The following is a 20,128-nucleotide window of genomic DNA, read 5'->3' as shown; positions in this document are numbered from 1 at the left end:
GGGCACCAGTAGATATCTTGCCGTAAGAGAAGAGGTCAGCGCCTTGCGTCCAGCGTTTTCTGTCGCCAGGTCCACAGCGATACAGTTTGGTGAAGAAAAATGTGCTGAACGCGTATACGCGCGGACCGTCTCGCCTCTCCGAGCGTTCCGCGATCATGGCCAGGTAAAAGTTCACGATATTGTCATAAAGCCACATTGCCTTCTCTTAGCATGGCTATGTCACATCGAGTGACAGCCATAGAGAAGGCCTCGACCAGAACCTGCTCCGGCGGGTCCCGCTTCAACACTTCAGACACTTCTTCCTGCATGGCAGAAGTGAGTCGGCTACAACGTTTGGTGGCTCCCTCGATGTCGACTACGGCGGTTATCGCCTCCATTTTGTCACTGCAGGTTTCCACAGGGGCGCTGAAGAGACTGGATCACTCTTCAAACAATCCGTCTTGAATGCCAGTTTGAAGCGTCCCTCTGCAACTGCCGTGAGACCCAGAGCAGTAAACGAACGTCACCGTGCTAGCGTCTGCTGCTCGCTCTTCACGGTAAGCGTTCGTCTTACCTCAGAGGTGCAGACGGGCTGTGGCTTTCCGAACACCTCGCCTATGGTCGAACAGTGGCCAACGGAGGAACGCGTGCAAGACGACTCTAAGAAGGCACAACCGTCCTTAGACGCGCAAGGCGAGTGAAGCTAGTCTTGCGCACATCTCATGAATCCTCAACAAACTCTTCTGATATCACCAAATACGACAATGCCAGCGTTTCTACAGATCACTGCTCCGGGTGTGTTCCGGCTTTACTATACGACATCACTTCGTCCCACATGTCAAAAAAATATTAATAAGGATGAGCTCAGGTAATCCAAGGTAATACAAAGCGGAGGATGTCGGCGTTCATTGTGTTGATTGTCGTTGGCGTTGACAATATTCTAGACGGCGATGGCTTTGAGGAAAGGAGCCGTGCACAACTGGCTCCCTGGACATGAGGACGCCTCATTGGCGCTTTGATAACATGTGGCGGTGGTGAGAGAGATGTGTGACCTGAATATATTAGCAATGACAGCGTTGAGGCTGACATACGGCACTTCAGCAATAGCTGGGCCACAGTGGTCATTTGATGATGAATCTCTTGCGATCAATCATTAACTGCATACCACCTCCAAGGGGGGCAGGGAGGGTGCGATGCCTATCCAGTGTGTGGAACGCAATCAAAGCAGGCTTTTGCAGTTGGTGGCTCAGTGGTTAGGGCGCTCGGCCACTGGTCCGGAGTTGCTGGGTTCGAACGCGACTTGGGCGGCTGCGTTTTTATGAAGACAAAACGCTCAGTCTCTTGCGTTCTTTGCGATGTCAGCGCACATTAATGGTGGTGGTGGTAGTGGTTTTGTTAAAAATAATAGTAAAAAGGAAGGAAAAGATTTTTGCTAGCCCCGGCATCTGCCATCGATACTGAAGCACCTGAGCTGGGGCAGCGGAAATAAAGGACAGCAGGCAGAATGGAGAAATGAAATGAAAGAGGTGAGGGGACAGGAATAGAGGACAGGGGGAGAAGTAATATGTACAAACTATGTACACAATAAGTAATGTGTCCAGGTTGTGCGCGTGATTAGTTCTGTTTAGAGGAATTAAATCACACACGCGCACAGCACTGTGTAGGTTACAACTGGAGTGGGGCGTCCAGTTATTAATCGTTCAAGGTAGAACTCGCGGAGCGTTCGGTCACTGCGTGTAACTACCTGACGGAGAACAGACGGGACGTCAAGCCCGTGTGTTCGAGAAATGCACAGAGGCTCACCAAAGTTTGCTCACGAGTGCGCGCACTGCCCTGCGGCCACAATAGCGTCTTGATGGAGTCTGGTAGTATGCCCTGCGCCCTATAGGCCGCGAGCATATCGCGACGAGCATCGGCGAACGCGGAGCAGCGAAGGAGCAGATGTTCTAGTGTTTCCACTGCACCGCATCCGTCACACACATCACTCATCGCGATTTCGTGCTGCACCCGTCGTTCCCCGGGCCACACGCAGCCAATGCGCGCGCGGAGGATCATTGCACGTTGCGACCGTGTAAGTGCACGACAGCCGGTGACACTGTCGATGCGCTCACCTCCCGCAATCGTGGGTCGGGGTGCTGCTTTCGGAGATGGTCGTGAATGGCCGCACGCACGTCCTCCAGCGCAAGGGGCAGATCGCTGGCAGGTAGTTGGTGTGCAGCGGTCGCGAGGTCGTCAGCTTCTTCGTTGCCGGCGATGCCGCAGTGACCGGGCACCCACTGCGCACGCACGGCACAACCTCTCTGCGCGAGGCGCTCGATGCGCGAGTGAATTTCCCGCACTAGTGGGGTACCGCGGCCGTTAGATTGCAGGCGGCTGAGGGCGGCGCGGGAGTCGCACAGCAGAGCACTCCTGGGCGGCGGAGGGCCGAGGGTGAGCAGCAGGTCCAGCCCGAGCCAGATCCCCATCAACTCCGCCGTGGTGGAGGAGCCCAGGAAGGTTGAAATTAATGGTCCCCAGGTGGTCGAATTTATTCTGGAGCCCTCCACTACGGCACCTCTTTCTTCCATTCTTCTTTCACTCCCACCTTTTTCCCTTCCCTTGCGGCGCGCTTAATAATAATAATAATAGTTGCTTTTTGGGGAAAGGAAATGTCTCAGTATCTGTCTCATTTATCGTTGGACACCTGAACCGCGCCGTAAGGTAAGGGATAAAGGAGGGTGTGAAAGAAGAAAGGGAGAGGTGCCGTAGTGGAGGGCTCCGGAATAATTTCGACCACCTGGGGATCTTTAACGTGCGCTGACATCGCACAGCACACGGGCGCCTTAGCGTTTTTCCTCCATAAAAATACAGCAGCCGCGGTCGGGTTTGAACCCGAGCGCGGTTCAGGTGTCCAACGATAAATGAAACAGATACTGCGCCATTTCCTTTCTGAAAAAAAAAACAATTATTATTGTTATTTTCATTGACCCACTGAGCCGGTTGTGCGCCTTTTCTTTCGTCAAAATGAACAGCCTTTGCAAAGTTTTCAACACCTAAGAACTGTATGGGCGCCGTCGGCTCCTGTTTTGTTTGGTTTTTAGAAAAAGAAATATGACACAGTAACCGTCCCACATATCTCGGTGGACACCCGAACCACGTCATAAAGGAAGGGATTAAGGACATAGAGAAAGAAGAAAGAGAAAACTGAAAATTGAAAGTTGGATTCTGAGGAAAGGCGCAAAGCGGTGCAGCGGCGGAACACCTGTGGGTCGGTGCTACTAGTGGCGCATGTGAATAGCGACTATAGAGCGAGAGCGAAATATCCACGGCGAGGCGCGCGTTGTGACGTGATGTGCCGCCTCGTAGTACCACCGCGGCGAATTGGTAGGTTCACGGCCAGTAAAGCGTTCGCTTTAATATCACAATGTCACGGCGGCCGCGTTTCGATGGAGGCGAAACGCATAGGCGCCCGTGAGCCGTGCGATCTCAGTGCAGGTTAAAGATCCCCAGGCGGTCGAAGTTATTTTGGAGCCCTCCATTTCGCCGCCTCTTTCTCCCTTTCTTCTCTAATTCTCTTCTTTATCCCTTCAGTTTCGGCGCGGATGCGTTGCCGGTCCATATGCGAGACAGAAACTCCGCCATTTCCTTTCCTCCAGAACAAATTTAATTTAATTCTGCCATCTCAGCGCATGGATCCTCTTCACGTCCCTGCATTTCGCATATTGAACTCCCTCGCCGCACATCCGCCCCGCCACATGGAGCTCATATGGGTGCCTGCTCACTTCGGGAATCCCGGAAACGAGGCTGCCAACGTTTTAGCCCGAGGTTCTCTCAACCGGGCACCGGCGGCCTCCGATCTGGGGTTCTCACGGTAGCGCATGCATTCGTTCAGTGAGCTGACGCAGGCCTGCAAAGCCGAGCGTCAACTGTGCCACCACCCCATCCCTCCCTCGACAATTATCATAAAACAGTTTGGAGGCGGCTCCAAACACGCACCTTACCTTCCCATTATATATGCTTGCGCCGTCACCAAGTTCGCACAAACCCCTCCTGTACCCTCTGCCACCACCCCAAAGCCAGTCTCGATCATATCCCTTTCCTCTGCCCGGCGAATCCTCCCCCGCGGGGCCTAGAGCACCTTACCACTGGGGAGGCTTTAGGGACCCTACTGGGCTCTGAGGACCCGGCCAAGCAAGCCATCGCCAGCATTGAGCATTGAGCTGCATTGGAACACAGCTGAGGCAGTTATCTAGCTGTCTGGTTAACTAATACCAGATAAGTAACTTTTAGGTAATAGTTTTCGGCTCCTTGTTGTGCTCAGAGGTTTGAAGCCTACCGTAAGCAAAATTCATATCAGTTTTTACATTTCACGAAAAAGCCCTTCTCGTCGCCGCTGCAACGACAACCATGCTGAAAGAAAGAGTGCTACCTGCGCCTGTTGTAAAAAGAGCCACCCGCCTCGAGAACAAAAATATGGGTAGCTTAGGGGCGTATGTACAGGCGTAACTATCAGACCTTGAAGAGAAGAAGGGTGTTTAGAAAGAAAGAGCCACTGAGAAAAAAACTTGGGTTTCAGGAGCAAGAGGGGAAAGCTTTATTGTTTTCTGCAGTTCTGGGCCGTCTTTAAAGACGTTCTCTTTTTCGTTGCATCCCGTGTAAATCCCTCATCCCAGCTCATAGTCAGCACGACGAAAGCCGAGCGAGCATCTGCACGTAACAAGCGATGCACAACTCTCAATGAAAAGTATTCTTGGTCCAGACTGGTTGTAACACCAAGATTAAAATAACAAACGTAATCAACCTGAGAATGCGAGTGCGCATTTCAGGGGGCGCGAAGTAAATCGATCTTGTACGGCGCTAACTAACGCAAATTTCAATTTCGGCTGTCATGAACGGCATAAGCGATATTTCTCGCCGCGCATCTACCTTGCAGCAAGAAAAAGCCAGCACACAGCAAGCGAGGAGCGGCCTATCATCACAGGTTTCACACCGATTGCCTTTTGCGCGCATTAGAAGCAACATAATGCGGACGGTTTGCGGGCGGCGCGGCGGTGGAGGCAATTCTACCACCGGACGGCGCCGTGGGACGGCACTCGGCATTGTACATGCAGTGCATTGCAAATAACTAAGATATTTTCAAATGAAGCTTTACTCCGCTGACCACCACGTTACTTCGTTCGTAGAACGCAGGGGCCGTTGGTTTCCGTAACCGAGAACTGTGGCAAGCTGTGTGACAACGGCGGACCGTGGTTAGACTGCCATTATAAAACAGATATAAAACAGTGCTGGAAATGGCTGTTGCGCGGCGTGGATGTGAACTAACTGTAAAAGGGAAAAAGTTTACAAGCGGTCAGAAAATGAAATGACCAAAAGAGAAATAATAATGGAATTACGTAATCTGTGTAGGCAGATTAAAGGTATGCTGCATACCGCAAGTTTCTCTCACAGAACAACCAAACTGGAGGAAACAAGCGGCACCGGGATAACATTGCGCTGATCCTTCGTTCACCAAAGCATGGGATGGAACTTAGCAAGCGAACAAAGCCGGACGACCGGTCGACTTCCGCGGATGGCGTCACTTCCGCCAGTTCTTCCTTTTTGGCGAGCACCCCCCCCCCCCCGTTCCCCCATCCGCCCAGGTCTTCTGGAAGCCACGTGGCATTTCACCAGCCATTTTGGCGCATTGCACAGACTGAATAGAGAACAAAATTTAATTGCATGATTTATAAGGTCCTTCCTTCCCAATCAGCTTCCCTGAAGAGAACTAGAGAAGAGGACAGAAAAAATAGAGGGAAAGTGAATACCTCCAACGCATGGTGCAAGCCTTTCAAAACGTTTGTAAAAGTCGACAAATGATTCATAGAAAATTACTTTTTGTGAAAGGAAATGGCGCAGTATCTGTCTCACGTTTCGGCTGTCCCCTGGACCACGCCTAATGGGAAGGGACAAGTAGGGACTAAGAGAAGAAATGAAGAAAGAGGTGTCGTAGTGGAGGACCCCAAAATAATTTCGACCGCATAGGGATATTTATCGCGCACAGATATCGCACGGCAAAAGCGCGCCTTTAAGTTTCGCCTCCATCAAAACGCGGCCGCCGCGGTCGGATTCCAACCGGGGTACTCCGGTACAGTACCCGAGTGCCCTCACCATTCAGCCACCGCAGCTGGTGCTGCTGAGTATCGGTCGGCTATTAATGCGAGAATTTTTCTTGTCCTTAGGAAGCAAAAGGATTAACGCATGCCACTGAGCAAGCGAGAAACGCGCACATGCTGACGTTCTGCGGCCGCCCTCAGTGCACTCTTGCAGGCGCTTGATTGATTAGACAAGTTGTCGGACTAGTTGGTGGTGATCCATTCTTTTGTTGACAGCGCTTAAAAAACACGCACAGTGGACACAGAAGACGACTGTGACGTCGTCTTCTATGTCTTCTGCCCGTGTTGTTTAAGCGCTGTCAACAAAAGAAAGGCGATTCGTGCTCCCAGTACCAGGTGGCCATACGGTCTATGGTCATATTGAGCGCAACGGAGTGCATACTTCGCCGCACACTGTTCTTGCTCATTCATGTTCAATGCGGCACTATACAACAAGCTATGCGTTTTGCTTCTGAAAGAGTACACAACCAAAGCGCGCGAAGAAAGCGTGCGCTTATGGTGGCTGCTTTACGCAGCATAAGACGCCTGCGCCTGTGAGAGCCTTTTATGATTAGTTGCTGATTGCTGTATCTCAGTGCCTTCGAGGGTATGCTTTCCACTATGCCGACAAAAACCTACCGCCGCGGTGGCTCAGTGGTTAAGGCGCTCGTCTACTGAGCCGGAGTGCCCGGGTTCGAACCAGACCGCAGCGGCCGCGTTTCGTATGGAGGCTGAGGCGAACGCGACGGCGCCCTTCGCCCGCGTTCGAACCAGACCGCAGCGGCCGCGTTTCGTATGGAGGCTGAGGCGAACGCGACGGCGCCCTTGGGCTGTGCGATGTTAGTGCACGCTAAAGAACCCCAGGTGGTCGAAAGCATCCCGGAGCCCTTCACTACGGCACCTTTTTCTCTCTATCTTTAACTCTCACCTTCCCCCTCCCCTTACGAAACGGTTCCGTTGTCCACTGGCATTTTTGAGACAATTACGGCACCATTTTATTCCCTCAAAAACCAAATTTGCTTTAGGCAGATACTGCGCCATTTCCTTTCCCCCAAGAAACCAATTATTTTTTTCTTTCATTCTTAACGAAAAAGGGCCGCATTTTATGCGCTTCTTTCTACAATTATTTCGCTTCCTTTCCATCGGTTGGTCCTCCATCCATGCGGCAGTGAGAAAACTGAGCTGCGGAGGACGATTGAGATGATGAGGTTGATAATACCAAGTTTATATCAACCAGATAAGGAGGCCGCCTACTCCCCGTACCCGGCACCCAGGCCTGGGTGACGGGGGCTGGGACCTCCGCGGTTTGAAGCAGGCAAAGAGGCGTTGATTGCTCGCGGCTACTTCCGCCAGGCGGATGGCTTTTTGCTGTGATTCAGGTACCTTGCTCCTCAGGTTTCCCAAGCAGCACAATTGGCCCAACATTGGAACTGTATAGGCAAAGTTGGCCCTACAAAGGACCAGGATGGCACCATCCTCTTGCAATACTGGGCCGATGACCTGTGCTGCTTGGGTTCTCTGTACAGTTTATATTTTCTTTAGCAGCGGATTTAAGTCGCGGCGTCACATGCCGCGACAGCAAGTGGTAGGCGTGTGAAAATGTGACGCTGGCAACAATCTTTTCAAAATATGAATCTTGGCGAATCCATGTCATCATCACCAGGGCCACGCACTTACCTTTTTTCATAATTTAAGAGAGTTCCTTAAAGCTCAAGTCTACACTTATGGCGAGACAGTTACCGCACCTCGTCTTTCTCCATCACCTCCTCCTTACATTATAGAAATAGGGAAAACGCTTCGCAAATAGAAATACGGTCCCACCAAATCAATACGTCGAAAACATATAAACTTTGTGGTTGATTCCTATGCGAAATAAATATAATGAACCAATGCCACAAATGTTTCTAGTGCTTAAAATTCTTAAAAGAGCGCTAAACAGTTTAAATCGGGCTGTATAGAAATATTTGAAAAAAAGCTGGCCAGCTCATCTTGATTGCACATCCTCGCATATGCAAAAGATGGAATCTCCGCCGGATTTGCACTGACAGGCGACAGGAAAATTGTAAAAAGTTATGAAAACTGTAAAGTTAAATCTTATTGGAAAACAAATAAGCTGCGGAATCAAATATTATCAGACAATAGCAAGCAACCGAACCTCAACGACCGAAGAGGTTTGTACACATTCGAATAAAGGCAAACTCCGAGGGGTGACCAAGAATTCTATAACCAAACTGGAGCTTTACTTGGGTGTCATTTGGTACGTATCGCGAAGAATACAATAGCCAATTTTTCACACAAAAACAGATCTAACAATCAATCACAATAAATATGCATAAGCACTGTCAACACACAAAACGTTGAAAAACGTAGAACTGAACTCTGATCAGCGTGGTCGCAAATCAATGAAGAAATTATTACAAATTAGCAAGAGGCATAAAAAAATCTGAACATAATCTTCGAACAGACGATGATAAAATCTTTACAAGATTGTGAACCGGGTATTTTCGACAGCAATAGAAAATGTTTCGCGTAGTGTGCGCTATCAGAGGAAGTTGAACACCAGGTGGCCGAAATTATGTCTGAGAACTCCGCTGCATCCTTTTCGCCCTCACCTGTTCCGTCTCTTCCAATAACATTTCTACCATGACGCAATGCACACTCAGCAATCGGCATGAAAAAGCAAAAGCAATCGACACTATCGACATAAAAAGCAAAAAGGACGAACGCTAGTAAACCTGGAAGTAGCTACTCACGCACTGCAATATACAGAATACAGTAGATATGAAAAAAAAATCAACAATGGCGCAAACCTCAATAACAGCAATTACACCAAATCACATAAAAACCGCACTTAAGCTACATAAGTACAATCAAACTGAAAATATATTCTGGGTGCACGGACGCTTGAACCAAGGCATGTTTTAAGTAGGCTTCAACATGAGAGGAGCCGGCGGTGTAAAATCTCGTACACAATACGGCCGCGGAAGTACGGCATGTGCTTCTCCTTGAACAAAATCGGTGCATCCCGGGTGAGACACTCAGCGTACTGACACAGGAAGACGCCGCAGTCGAAGGTGTCCTTCTGGAGTGGCACATTGGATGGGTAAAAATACCAGCCGCTCCAGTCCAGGTCGCAGTCACGCCAGTGGCTCACCTTTTCCAGGTAGTCCGCCAAATCATCGATGATGTTGGCATGCTCATCGCGCGGACCCAGGCTGTCATAGATGACCATCTCAAGCGTGCAGAAATTTACCACGGCGAGACACCAGTGGGACGGGTCCTCAGAGTGCACGGGCACCAGTAGAATGTCGTAAGCGAAGAGGTCTTCGCCTTGCGTCCAGCGTTTCACGCCGTCAGGTCCACAGCTATGCAGCTTGGTGAAGAAAAAAGTACTGAACGCGTACACAGCCGGACCGCCTCGCCTTTTGGAGCGTTGCGCAATCATGGCCAGGTAAAAGTTCACAATATTGTCATTAAGTCCCTTGCCTTCTCCTAGCGTGGCTATGTCATGTCGAGTGACAGCCATAGAGAAGGCCTCGACCAGAACCTGTTCCGGTGGGCCCGGCTTCAGCGCTTCAGACACTTCTTCCTGCATGGCAGAAGTGAGTCGGCTACCATAGCTGACGTCTCCCTCGAGGTCGGCTGCGTTGGTCATCACCGCCATGTTTTCACTTCAGGTTTGCACAGGGGCGCTCAGGAGACTGGATCACTCTTCAAACAGTCTGTTCTTGTCGACAGGATGAAGCATCCCTCTGCAACTGCCGGGAGACGCAGAGCAGTCAGCGAACATCACGGGGCTAGCGGCTGACATAAACCAAAACTGCTGCTCGCTTTGAACGGTCAGCGTTCGTCTTACCTCGGAGGAGAAGACGCGCTGTGGCTTTTCGAACACCTCGCTGATGGTCATACAGAGTGGATAACTCTTCAAACTATCTGTCCTGATCGACAGCTTGAAGCGTCCTTCTGCAACTGTCAGGAGACCAAGAGCAGTCAGCGAACGTCACGAAGCTAGCGGCTGACTTAAACCAAAACTGCTGCTCGCTTTGAACGGTCAGCGTTCGTCTTACCTCGTAGTTGCCGATGGGATGTGGCTTTCGCCACACCTCGTTAGTGCTCAAACAGACTGGATCACTCTTCAAACAATGCGTCCTGAACGCAGTTTGAGGCGTCCCTGTGCAACTGACAGGAGACAGAGCAGTCAGGGAACGTCACGGGGCTAGCGGCTGACTTAAACCAAAACTACTGCTCGCTTTGAACTGTCAGCATTCGTGTTACCTCGGAGGAGAAGACGCGCTGTGGCTTTTCGAACACCTCGTTGATGGTCAAACAGAATGGATAACTCTTCAAAATATCTGTCCCGATCGACAGGTTGAAGCGTGCTTCTGCAACTGACAGGAGGCACAGAGCAGTCAGCGAACGTCACGGGGCTAGCGGCTGACTTAAACCAATACTGCTGCTCGCTTTGAACGGTCAGCGTTCGTCTTACCTCGGAGGAGAAGACGCGCTGTTGCTTTTCGAACACCTCGCTGATGGTCATGCAGAGTGGATAACTCTTCAAACTATCTGTCCCGATCAACAGGTTGAAGCGTCCCTCTGCAACTGACAGGAGACACAGGGCAGTCATGGAACGTCACGGGGCTAGCGGCTGACCTAAACCAAAACTGCAACTCGCTTTGAACGGTCAGCGTTCGTCTTACCTCGTAGGTGCCGACGGGCTGTGGCTTTCGCGACACCTCGTTTGTGCTCAAACAGATTGGATCACTCTTCAAACAATGCGTCCTGAACGGCAGTTTGAGGCGCCCCTCTGCAACTGACAGGAGACACAGAGCAGTCAGGGAACGTCACGGGGCTAGCGGTTTACTTAAACCAAAACTGCTGCTCGCTTTGAACAGTCAGCGTTCGTCTTACCTCGGAGGAGAAGACGCGCTGTGGCTTTTCGAACACCTCGTTGATGGTCAAACAAAATGGATAACTCTTCAAACTATTTGTCCCTATCGACAGGTTGAAGCGTGCTTCTGCAACTGACAGGAAACACAGAGCAGTCAGCGAATGTCACGGGGCTAGCGGCTGACTTAAACCAAAACTGCTGCTCGCTTTGAACGGTAAGCGTTCGTCTTACCTCTAAGTGCCGACGGGCTGTGGCTTTCGCAACACCTCGTTAGTGCTCAAACAGATTGGATCACTCTTCAAACAGTGCGTCCTGCAGGAACGGCAGTTTGAGGCGTCCCTCTGCAACTGACAGGAGACACAGAGCAGTCAGGGAACGTCACGGGGCTAACGGCTGACTGAAACCAAAACTGCTGCTCGCATTGAACGGTCAGCGTTCGTCATACCTCGGAGGAGAAGACGCGCTGTGGCTTTTCGAACACCTCGCTGATGGTCGAAAAGAGGGGATAACTCTTCAAACTATCTGTCCCGATCAACAGGTTTAAGCGTCCCTCTGCAACTGACAGGAGACACAGGGCAGTCAGGGAACGTCACGGTGCTAGCGGCTGACTTAAACCAAAACTGCTGCTCGCTTTGAACGATCAGCGTTCGTCTTACCTCGTAAGTGCCGACGGGCTGTGGCTTTCGCAGCACCTCGTTAGTGCTCAAACAGACTGGATAACTCTTTAAACTATCTGTCCCGATCGACAGGTTGAAGCGTGCTTCTGCAACTGACAGGAGACACAGAGCAGTCAGGGAACGTCACGAGGCTAGCGGCTGACTAAAACCAAAACTGCTGCCCGCTTTGAACAGTCAGCGTTCGTCTTACCTCGTAGGTGCCGACGGGCTGTGGCTTTCGCAACACCTCGTTAGTGCTCAGCCTGGATCAATCTTCAAAGAATGCGTCCCTTTGCAACTGTCAGGATACCCAGAGCAGTCAGCGAGGGTAACGGCGCTAGCGGACGACAAACGCAAAACTGCTGCCCGCTCTGCACGGTCAGCGTTCGTATTACCTAGGAGGTGTTGACAGGCTCTGGCTTTCCGAACACCTCGCCGACGGTCCAACAGTGGCTGACTGTTACACACGTGAAAGGCGACCCCGAGAATGCACAACCGTCCTGAGACGCGCAAGGCGAGTGAAGCAAGTTTTGCGCACTCCTCTCAGAACCCCTCAACAAACGCTTCTGATATCGCCAAAGACCACAGTGCTGGTGTTTTTATATTTCATGGCTCAGGATTTCTTCCGGCCTGTTTGGTCGACGTCACTTCCTCCTGGTTGTCAAAAAATAAATATCGCAATATCGTGGCGGCCGCGTTTTGATGGAGGGGAAACGCAAAGGCGCCCGTGCGGTCTGCTATGTAAATGCCGCTAAAGTCACCAGGTGTTAGAAATTATATATTCCGGAGCCCTCCCCTACGGCCCCTATTTCTGCCTCTCTTCTCTCAGCCTCTCCTTTATCCCTTCCCTTTCGCCGCGCTTAAAGTTTCAGCCGAGGTGTGAGATACTGCCCGCTTTCCTTTCCCCAACAGCCAATTTATTCCCGCCGCCACAGATCATACAGCCTCTCCAGATTGGAAATACTTCGCCGTGGCAGCACCGCTTCCGAATTAGCCCCGCGTTGCCACAGTACCTGCGTTTGTAAGCCGCATGTAAGAAATTTTGTTTTAAAAATGAAATTATCATAAATTGTAGAACCCGCCGCGGTGGCTCAGTGGTTAGGGCGCTCGACTACTGATCCGGAGTTCCCGGGTTCGAACCCGACCGCGGCGGCTGCGTTTTTATGGAGGAAAAACGCTAAGGCGCCCGTGTGCTGTGCGATGTCAGTGCACGTTAAAGATCCCCAGGTGGTCGAAATTATTCCGGAGCCCTCCCCTACGGTACCTAATTCTTCCTTTCTTCTTTCACTCCCTCTCTTATCCCTTCCCTTACGGCGCGGTTCAGGTGTCCAACGATATATGAGACAGATACTGCGCCATTTCCTTTCCCCCCAGAAAAGACCAATTATTCATAAATTGGTGTTCAAAGCTTAAATTGAAAAAAATGAAAATTGATTGTTTTTGAGGAAAGAAAATGCCGCTTTAAGTGCCTCAAAATTCTCGGTGGATACCTGAAGCGCGCCGTTATAAGGTAAAGCATAAAGAAAACGGTGAAGCGAAGAGAGAGGTGCTGTAGTGGAGGTCTCTGACATAATTTCGACCACCAGAGGATCTTTAACTTGCACTGACATTTCCCGGCACACGGCCGCCTTTACGTTGGCAATGTTGGTGGCAAAATATAAGTGCTTGAACCGGTTTCTTGGGTTCTACAATCTTTAAAAAGAGTATATATAGGCATTATTTTTATTCTTATATCTTTAAGAAATATAAAATACTTAAAAAGCAAGACGTATATTTTTTGTGATGTAATATGAGAATAGGTGACAGTATAATGTGTATAAATAATAATAATAATAATAATAATATTAATAATAATAATAATAATAATATTAATAATAATATTAATCTTTGGGGAAAGGGAATGGCGCAGTATCTGTCTCATATATCGGCGGACCCCTGAACCACGTCGTAAGAGAAGTGTTAAAGGAGAGGGTGAAAGAAGAAAGGCAGATGCGCCGTAGTGGAGGGCTCGGTAATAATTTTGACCATCTGGGGTTCTTTAACGTGCACTGACATCGCACAGCAAACGGGCGCCTTAACGCTTTGCCTAGATAAAAACGCAGCCACAGGGGTCGAGTTCGAACCCGGGAGCACCAATTAGTAGCCGCGCGCCCTATCCACTGAGCCATCGGGGTGGGTAGCTAATGTGTATTTATTACACTTTTTAATGTTTGAAATATGAGAACAAGTGACAAGATAAAGCGTATATATAACACTTTTTAATGTTTGCCGACAACCAAAAGCGATTTCAAGCCTTTTCGTCGGACCCGCCGCGGTGGCTCAGTGTTTAGGCTCTCGACTACTAATCCGGAGTTACGGGGTTCGAACCCGACCGCGGCGGTTGCGTTTTTATGGAGGAAAAACGCTAAGGCGCCCGTGTGCTGTGCGATGTCAGTGCCCGTTAAAGATCACCAGGTGGTCGAAATTATTCCGGAGCCCTCCACTACGGCACCTCCTTCTTCCTTTCTTCTTTCACTCCCTCCCTTATCCCTTCCCTAACGGCGTGGTTCAAGTGTCTAACGATATACGAGACAGATACTGCGCCATTTACTTTCCCCAAAAAAACAATTATTATTATTATTATTTTTGTCGGCAGTTCAAAACGCATTTGAAATGAAAGCTTGCGAAACGCTTCGCAGCACGATGTGGCTCTTCCCTCAATTCGCTTAATCGCTTGTATGTAAAGAATGTGCCCCCCCCCCATGCGTCTACAAAGGCTGTGCAACGCTCGGGCTTTCTCTGTGTGTGTGTGGGGGGGGGGGGTGCTGTAGAATGCCGATTTGCTGTGGATGTACGAAGGAAGAAGCGAAACTGCCGGAGACAATTTTTTTTCTTAGAGCGAAAGCTTTACTCGCTGTGAACTTGGGCATTTCGCTGTTTCCGCCCTCCGAGGAAGCACTACACGTCAAAACGCGCGCCTCACATATTTCTGTGGACACTCGAACCGCGTTTTCTTCGTTCCCTCACTTCTTTATTCCTTTATTTACAGCGCGGTTCGAGTGTCCACTGAGCTATGTGAGACGGCTACTATGCATTGTGTGCTCGCCGCGCCTTCTGGCATGATGTAACACTGCGCGGCTCGCCGCCACTGCCGTTCGGTATGACGTCACACCGCGTTCCTCGTCGTTGCGCTCGCCTCCTCTCTGACCCCAGAACGCAAGTTTTGGCGGTGGAGTGGGCTGACAAAGTCGTCGAGGGCTATGTACTCTCGACCACTTAACGCGACCTCTTGCCAAGCTCTTCCCGGCGAATAAAATGTTTTACAATCAATCTCGCTTCACCAGCTTCGTCGCATGCCTGTTAACATGTCGGAGGGTTGAAAAGGAGAGCTCGCGAGCTCGCGTGGTCCACAACCACAGTTGTGTCGTCTTTAATGCGACAACATAGCTAGACAACCAGACTAACCTGGACTTGCAATCAAGATTAACCAAGACTAACCATGCTGAGCCCTAGCTTTCGCTGCGTATATCCTGACATAGCCGAGCTAAGCCACTCCCAACTTTTCTTTCCGCAATGTGGTTTAAGCTTGGAAGGAAAGGGAAGGAAATGGGCTTTGTGCCCGTACCCTTTCTGTTCCTGCATAGCCGCTGGAGCATTGCCGAGAAAAGTAGTTCAAGCGGGCCACTATTACGGCCTCTGCTATAGTGCACCCTAGAATAAACTACGCTCTATACCTCGTGAAGACATTATTCGTTTTGACGAAATTTGAGGAACGAAAATGCGCATTTTTTTCTCGGGCGACAGCATGCTTTTTGGCATTAAATAGTATTTTACAAATAAAGATACACTCAATAACGAAGGTAAGGAAGGAATCCGCCGGGGTGGCTCATTAGGTAATGCGCTCGTGTACTGATCCGGAGTATTGATCCGTAGTTCCCTGGTTCTAAACCGACCGCGACGGTTGCGTTTCGATGGAGGTGAAGCTCAAAATTTTGGCTTTGGTTTAGCTCTGGTTAACCCTAGTTGAATTGCGAAACCTTTGTTTACTCGGCACGTCGTCTACGCAGCGTCTCATTCCGAAGCTCTTGAGCACTCAAACTGGTCTTTTACGCAGTTGAAGATTAACCCGCCGCGGTCGCTCAGGGGTTAGGGCTCTCGGCTACTGATCGGAATTCCCAGGGTCGAACCCGACCGCGGCGGTTGCGTTTCTATGGAGGCAAAACGCTCAGGCGCCCATGTGCTGTGCAATGTCAGCTCATGTTAATCTTCCCCAGGTAGTCGAAATTATATCGGAGCCCTCCACTACGGCACCTCTTTCTTCCTTTCTTCTTTTCCTCCCTCCTTTATCACTTTCCTTACGGTGCGGTTCAGAGGTCCAACGATATATGGTGGTGGTGGTGGTGAAAACATTTATTACGGATGAATAGGAGGTATGTTTGGATCAGCCCGTAAGGGACCGATCCGTACAAGCACTAGGTGGAGGTCCCTATGGGACCCCAGTGGCGGTTGCCGCCGCCCGGGCGCGCCCGACTAAGGCTTGTTGGGCCTGTAAGTCGTGGCAGCCGAGCAGGGTCGACTCCCAGTCCTCCCGGGTTGGGTTGGGGATGGGGGAATAGCGGGGTTGGAGGGGCAGGCCCAAACCATATGATAGGTGTCAGAGGACACTGCACTACAGTGTGGGCCGCTGCCACTAAAGGAGTAATAATAATAATAATAATTGGTTTTTTGGGGAAAGGAAATGGCGCAGTATCTGTCTCATATATCTTTGGACACCTGAACCGCGCCGTAAGGGAAGGGATAAAGGAGGGAGTGAAAGAAGAAAGGAATAATAGGTGCCGTAGTGGAGGGCTCCGGAATAATTTCGACCACCTGGGGATCTTTAACGTGCACTGACATCGCACAGCACACGGGCGCCTTAGCGTTTTTCCTCCATAAAAACGCAGCGGTCAAAATGTTTTAGCGCTGCCGGGCACACCAATGTATTGGTGAGAAGGCGGAGAAGGAGCCGCTCATCCGCCTTCTTCAGGCCTTTATATGGACTAGGGTAAAGGCGATGACAATTTTGATAATATGTTGTAATATCTTTGAATGTATAGACCGGATTAAAGTCGGGTTCCTGATCGGATGGGGAGGAGAAAACAGCCGGGTGAGAGAGCGCGCGGGCGGCTGCGTCTGCTGTCTCGTTTCCTGCCAACCCCTGATGAGCAGGGGCCCATATGAGGTAACGGTGTGCGGGGTCCGTATCCCGTATGCAATATTGGTATATTCGATAGGCTAGGAAGAGAGTGCAGCCTTGTTCGACGTTCCGACAGGCCCCTCGCGAGTCGGTGATTATGTATTTTGAATTGGAATGGGAGGCCGCGAGAGCAATCGCGACCTCTTCTGCTTGTGTTACACTGCGGGCCCTAAAAGTTAGGCCGTTAAGGGCACAGGGTAAGCCCTATACTTCCCATGCATTTTAGGCCATGTTGAGGTACATGTTTCTCACTAACTAATAACAGTAGCCTAATAATACATATATCATTGTTTGCCACATTTTGTGCTCTTTTTACTGAACTAGAATATTTGAAATGTGTTGAAAATTCAATTTTTAATAAAAATTTTTCCGGTAGTACACAAATCTGGCCTTTCTTTGCGCATTTCAAAATTCATAACAGAATAACTGCTCAGTGAAATTGCTTAATTCTAGTTCAGTAGTTGGCAACACTTATGTAGATGATTGCAAAAAAAAATCAGCCGTCTGTCTTGAAAGGCATTGGAAATAATGGTACCTTTGTAAGAAAAAACACTGTTTTGAGATAATAGAGCGTAAAGAGAAAAAAGATGTGAAAAACCATTTTTTATTCGCAGAAACGCCTCCATAGTAATTGGTTTAATAGCCCCCTGCTTCGTAGTCACTGTCGCCGTCATTTTTTCGCTTTTCGGCTTGTCGTTTTGACTGTCGGGCCTCTTTTGTAAGCTGCCGTGTTGCTCGGTCCGCAAAGTACATGCGCTTATGGTCAGCTTCCTTCAGCCACTTGATGGTGTTGCTCCCTGAGTTCAATCCACACGCCTTCAAAACGTTGGCCCGTGCGATGCTACCATCATTAAATGAAAGAACAGCATCCAGTGTTGCCATCCGTAGGGTCCGAAGCCTAACAAACACATACTTTGGCGCGCGTTCCCAAACAACATGGTTGAACGACTCATTTGCATTTTGAGTTTGCCCATGCAGGCACTTCTCTAGGAGCTCAGCCTTCGATAGCTCCCTATAAATGGGTTTGATAGCCTCCAAGACAGATGCAGGCAAACTCTCCTTGTGGAAAAATGGCTTGCCCTCTGACTGACTTCTGTTGAAGGCACACCACGTATCAGGTCCCTTTGGGCAAAGTCCATGGCATGGGTCATCGTCTGTGGCCGATAAGTGGAAGAAGGTTGCCCAAACGGCCTTTCGCATTTCATCCAGGTTTCCTACATTTCTTCTGATGGCCAAACCATAGTACGTCTGGAGCTTGTCTATTACTGCATCAGTCAGTCGGCCTCGGCCCGAGAGGCTCTTTCCATCAGAGAGTTTTCCTGCTTTGTTTCCTTTTTTTAGCCTTCGTAACCTTGTGCCCATCCTTTTTTGCACGTTCCCTATGCACTCAACCTTGGATATTTCAACGGAATCACCATATGGCATTTGTGCCTTCACAGCCATAAAAGCCTTGCTGTCACCATCCCCAAGGTATTTGACGTATCGAACGCCGTGAAGCTCCTCACTCCTGCCGAAAATTTTCAGTGCTCCTGCAACTTCCATTCCACCGCTGGTGCCTTGGTAGTTGCTTTGGCACACTCTCTATAAAGGGGGTCACTGTCTGTACCCTTGATGCTGCACTTTGGACAACGTTTAGACAAAACCTCCACATCCAGCACTTTCCCAGAGTCTACACTGGTCGCAGAGACTATGCCGTTATTGGAAGTATGTCCTCGCTTCTGCCAGCTTCCATCAAGAGCAACTGCGATGTCTTTATCCCCCTCATTCAGCTGCACAGCTTCGTCAGCTGCCCTTTTCATCGACTCCTGAGCAGCAGCTTCGATGTGACCTAGAAGCTCTTGATTGTATTTCGCAAACTTTGTCGGCGGCTTAGGAAGGTTTAGCATAGCACAGAGTATATTTCCTGCAGCCATTCCCTTACCAATGGACCTCAAGGCATACACTAACCTGAGGTTGGCTTCATAGAGGCCAGAAGTAGTTTTCTTCGACGTCTCAAATCGTTGTGCGGCACTACACACTTCACAGTTCAAACTGTAAACGCTTACAACACCTACCCGTTTTGTCACAATTTCGATGAGCTCAACACTTCCACCGCACTCTCTGCACACACAAATCTGTGTAATTGCGGCACAAATGCCGTCCATGTCCATTAAGGCATATTGGCTGCTGCTCTGTAGCACATCCTCTTCCTGGAAGCACAGAGAAAATCTTGAAAGCTTCGATGTCGAGGAGCTGGCGCGTTCGGCGTTCGGGATCTCATTCGGTCGTGGACATCCTTTTGCTTTTTCACGATGAGCGTAGCGGTTGCCGTGAAATTCACGCCTGACGAAGGCCTTCTTTGCCCTGGGCATATCAACTTATCAGCAGCAACCAACACCGGCACAATTTACAATACTGATCGAAAGGGATAGCACTCGGACGCAGCTGCATGAAGGTTGCAGAAACGTGGAAAAAACGTGCAAAGCGTCTCAGGATTGTCTTGGCTAAAAAAGAGGAGCTGTACAATAGTTGCCAGACAATTTTTTATATGTAGCTGATTTTAGACAAGTTTTGAAATCAGGTGGTGGACTTTTTGGTTGAAAAAATTGACGTTAATCCTGAAAGGGGGCGTGGCCGCTCACGACTTGGTTTCGGAAAAAGCGTTTTTCAGCCGTAAATATGGCTTTCTGAGGAAAGTGCGATCATGGAACATGTGTAGAAAGAATTGAACTTCTAAAATTCCAAAAGAAAAAAAAACGATTTTTTTCTAATTTTACCTTACCCTGTGCCCTTAACTGTGTTGCTGTTGTGAACTACCGCGGCCGTGTACCATCCCCCGTGGTGAGGGCCGGAGGCGTCCACGTTGTAGACACCTGTTTTGTTGCCATAATATCGGGCTAGCGCTTCCGCTCGTGCCAGGCGCCGACCATTATGGTCTTCGTGTGACATGCTTGCTGGAAGAGGCCGCACGTGGAGGGCACGTCTCCACAGTTCCGGGATGCGAAACCTGTCTTCTATTGGAGGGGTGTGTTGGATATGGAGTCGAGCAAGAAGGCGGCGACCCGACTCCGTTAGCGACAGGCGCGTGTACTGGTTTGTAAGGTGCGCCTCCCGGAGCTCCCGGAAAGTGTTCACCACCCCAAGAGCCATAAGCCGGCTGTTTGAAGTAGTGATGAGGAGGTCAAGGGCACGTTTAACAATTTTGCGAAGGATGACCTCAAGGGCGTCCTCCTCTTGTTTCCGTAGGTGGAGATAAGGAGTCGAATAGAGAATTCGATTAGTTACGAAGGCGTTTGCCAGC

At 49.8% G+C, this 20,128-nt stretch overlaps 1 pseudogene; it reads right to left on the bottom strand.

Annotated features, from left to right (window-relative positions):
* Positions 1–9,021: 9,021 nt before the first annotated feature.
* Positions 9,022–9,753, bottom strand: LOC144108469 (sentrin-specific protease 1 pseudogene; annotated as a pseudogene).
* Positions 9,754–20,128: the final 10,375 nt, after the last annotated feature.

This window comes from Amblyomma americanum, chromosome 10, assembly GCF_052857255.1.
Source record: "Amblyomma americanum isolate KBUSLIRL-KWMA chromosome 10, ASM5285725v1, whole genome shotgun sequence".
NCBI lineage: Eukaryota > Metazoa > Arthropoda > Arachnida > Ixodida > Ixodidae > Amblyomma > Amblyomma americanum.
The sequence above is the reverse complement of the archived record's forward strand: the minus strand, read 5'-3'. Positions and strand labels throughout refer to the sequence as shown.